Source organism: Asparagus officinalis, chromosome 3 (genome assembly GCF_001876935.1).
Source record: "Asparagus officinalis chromosome 3, Aspof.V1, whole genome shotgun sequence".
Classification (NCBI taxonomy): Eukaryota; Viridiplantae; Streptophyta; class Magnoliopsida; order Asparagales; family Asparagaceae; genus Asparagus; species Asparagus officinalis.
The window spans coordinates 17,417,742-17,422,029 of record NC_033796.1 but is presented as its reverse complement, the minus strand read 5'-3'; the positions used below and the strand labels follow the sequence as shown (position 1 = coordinate 17,422,029).

General features: G+C 36.1%; 1 long non-coding RNA gene across 1 annotated transcript; it reads left to right on the top strand.

Moving 5' to 3' along the window:
• On the top strand, positions 2,203-3,679 carry LOC109833199. The gene is made up of 2 exons (XR_002245150.1): positions 2,203-2,359; positions 3,211-3,679. It is a non-coding gene; the product is annotated as an uncharacterized LOC109833199 (long non-coding RNA).

Sequence of the window (4,288 nt, the reverse complement as noted above, 5' to 3'; positions counted from 1 at the left end):
TTTGAAATAGACCAATTTTGACATTTAACATTTAACAAAAATGGTTTATTTTGCTAATTAAATACTTTTTCTGACTATTTTGCTAATTAAGTTTTAAAAGTGGTCTAATTTAAATATTGTCTTTATATTTTTCATGTTTGGGCAGCACAAATATAAAAAAATTAATTGACATTTTGTATAAAATTCTACAACAAATACTATAGAGAATTTAGTTGGAAGAAAATCATAGATTACAAAAAGGAAATAAAAAATTATATATAAATTACATGGAGAAAATCGTTTTCAACTATTATAAATTTTATACTTTAAAATCAAATGTGTTTCAATCAAATGCTAAATATGTATTAAATTTATGTTTATTCATGATAAATTATATATAAGGAGAACAAGAAGTTAAAGTTGATTCCCACTCAATGCCTTTTTGCTACATTCAAATATATTATTGATATAATTTTTTAGTTTATTTTAAGAGAATGAACAAGTTCCAAAAAAAAAAAAGAATGAATGAAAGAAACGAAAAGTCCAACCCAACCCAACCCAACAAGCGCGCACACACAAAAAGATAAAACATAAGAGTGCTTCTACGGGGACCCAAAATATGGGACCAAGGGAGGGGACAGGTGAGGTGTCCCCTCCCTATTGCATAATGAGTTGGCATGACCAACTCATTATGCAATAGGGAGGGGACACCTCACCTGTCCCCTCCATTAGTCCCATATTTTGGGTCCTTAAATCATTTTCCAAAACATAATTGTAATCCCTGCCTCCTCCTGCACTGATTAGGCTCATCGAATAATCAATTAGTTTGAATCAAGTAATTTCTTTGTATTTTCCACTAGGATTTGAACGCTATCTAAAGATGCTAATATGCTGAATTGAGTAAAGAGCTTTGTTACAGGGATCTAAAATATGAGATCAACAGGGGAGACAGGTGAGGTATCCCCCTCTTGTTACATAATGAGCTGGTCATCATTAATGATGACCAGCTCATTATGCAACAGGAGGGAGACACCTCACATGTCCCCTCCGTTTGTCCCATATTTTAGATCCTTAGGGAATTTTTCTTGAGTAAAATAAATGGTTAGTCTTCAAACCATGTATTAATAGCATTTTTCATGCATAATAGTGCATCTCTAAACCAACCTTTGATAGGCAATATTCACAATTTCATATCTGGAGGAGATCTTTCGAATATAGATAACAATTCTGTCGTAAACGAGGTTTTAGTACAAGGACAAGGTGTAAAGTACCTAGGTGCAAACAAACTAAATAATAATTAAGTCTCAATGATCAATTAAATAAAGGAAAATTACCAAAAAGGTGAGGCACAAATTTTTCTATAAAGCTACTGAGGTCCCACTACAGTGATGAAGAGTATATTCTGATTTTGTTTTTCAGACGTGCGTTCACTTCTAGTGGACCATATCTCTACATAAATAATCTTCTCTCTCTCTCCTCTCCTCTCTCTCTCTCCTATATATAATTATATAATTATAATATATACTATATATATAATATATATATAAAAATATACGTATATATATATATAGTAAAACTTATCACTTAAGGACGCTACACTAAGTTTTCTTATCCATTTCATGTTACCTGAATTGAACTACATGTAGAGATCCGCTCCGTGCAACTTGATTGCTACATAATTTTCTAAAACCCCAAACCACACCAAAATTAGGGGGAACCTGTTGTGGTCTTGACCCTTCATCACCGTATTCAATCTTTAACTGGTTCGAGATGAATAGAACTTTACAGGCTCGAGGAGGTCAAACAAACGACGGGTTACACCCAAATTTGCGCTGGTAGGGTTTAAATAGATAGATCAATTCAACGGAGCGGACATCTATTAATAGCTCAACAAGTAATCATCAATGGCATAAAGAAACTTAGTGGACGTCCACTTAAGTCCTGATAGGAGTTACTCTCTCTGCTCTCATTATTATTATATATATATAATATATAAAATATATATATCATATGGATCGACGCTCGTGTGAGAGAAAAACTTGTAGGGCTGAGCTCCAGATCACCATTCTCCATCGCTGCTATGGCGCCTTATGCAACAAATATCCCGCATTCCTGCAGCGTGAATTTAATCTCGTGACCATCACTCTCTCTGCTACATACAATCCCTGCCCAACCCTCTCTCTCCCAGAGATCCCCAATCACGCCTCTCTCCCAAATCGCTCATCTCTGCCGTCCTCTCCCAAAAATCTGCGAGCTCGTCGGCCGCCGTGCCCCAAAGACACCACACCTGATCGAGCCCTCTGAGCCGCCGCATTCGCCTGCAACAGATCCACCTGATCTCGATCTCCGCCGCGAGCCCTCTGAGCCCTCTGAGCTGTAGGTAATCCCTCTCTCTCTCGACCTCCAAAAGCTACGAGATCCCCCCCACCTCGATCTCTCGATCCCCCCACCCCTCTCTCGATCTCGAGATCGATCGATCTCCCCACCCCCTCCGCGAGATTCCTCGTCCTCCTCTGCGAGATTCCCCCTCTCTCTAGCTATTCCATTTGCATATTATTGTGCTTAAAACTTGTTATTATGATGGAATATTGTATAATTATGATCAGCATGTTGTAGTTAGCAACAAATTTTCGAAGATGGTTTTCATGAAAAACCCTTGGTTGTAGTTAGCAACAAATTTTCATCAGTTCATTGTATTATTTTGCAGTCTAAAAAATTCACAGAGCATTGTATAATTTTTCACTCTTAAAAATTCACAGAGCTATCATTAGAAAAGTATGTTAGTTTTGTTTAAAAAATCCAAAGTTCATGGTAATTTTATGAATTTAACCGTTTAAGATGATTTCAGCTTTTCTCTTTTGTTGTCTTATTTTAATTGGATATAGTATTCAATAGTTTTTAAATTACAGTATCATATTACCAATAATGGCTTTAGGCCACTCCTTGAATAGTCATACACACTCATTTTTCTTTGTTCCATGGAAAAAAAGTTGTGAGCCTGATCTTGAAACTAAAATATCTCAAAATTAAAACAAGAAAACTTATCTGAGTTGAGGGTCATGGATAAAAGAAACTGGTTTCCCTCTTGCTGCGATCTTCGAAATATTTCACAATAATTGGTGGGCATTTTCTTTAGTAACTACTATAACTAGAATCTAAATGCTAAGTTTGTATTCCTAACCACAATTATAATACTAAGTTTGTTTTTCTTGAATTTATTTTCTTCCTTAGGAGTTTGGAATGGAGTCAGAAAATTCAACTACTGTAGAATTCGGAATGGGAGAAGCAAGTGTCATTGGAAGTGGAATTGCGGCCAATACTGTAAATCATCCTAAACCACTACTTGGAATGAAGTTTAATAGTTATGAAGAAGCTTATAACTATTATAACTCTTATTCATTGTTGATGGGTTTTGGAATAAGGAAGAGCACGGTAAATTACTCTCGTAAAACTAGAGAAGTGGTAGACAAAAAGTTTGTTTGTGATAAGGAGGGCTATAAATCTAATAGAGACAAGATAGAGATCTCTCTTCGGCGAGAGACGCGAGTGGGATGTTGTAACTCATGATGTAACTCTGTTTGATGCTTGTAGCTTTGCTGTGGCTTATATTCAGCTACTCATATGCAGCTATCTTGTAATGATTATTCAGCTACTTTGGTGTGATTTGAGCTTATGATGCTTGTAGCTTTGCTGTGGCTTATTTACTGGGTGCATGTCAATTTCTTGCATTTAGTTAACAGAATTGAAGGCAGCATGATATGATTTAAGAATTAAGGTTGTGACTCCTGGGGATAAGAATGTCGCTTGCTTGATGGGTACGCATGAAAGTTCCACTTCGAGTCATCAAATTATGACTTCAAATTGGATCCTATTCGAGGTGCCAAAACGGGTTTCTCATTTTTTTTCGAAGTGCTTCAGCTACTGATTTGGTTGTATGATAACAAAAACAAGTAATCAAACTAAATTAAGTAGCCCAGGATTTGGAAAATAGTGACAATGTAAGTATCTCTAAGAATCAGAATCAATTTGCACGAAGTTGGTAGCTTTGAGATGATACCTTTCTCCTAGGTGCTAGTTTTGGAGGACCTAGAATCACTAAATTCCATGTTTCATTCCTGGACGTTGCCGCTTTCATGAATTCAGTTGCATCTTCTCTGAGATACGAGATTTTACCTGGGTCCAGTTCATTAAGAATGATATTCTCTTTCGCAATCTCAACAGCAGGTGACGAAGAATCAATCCCTCATATTGACATAATTATAAAACTTGTCTCAGTCTTCTAATCCACAATCTTGGCAACAATAAGGAT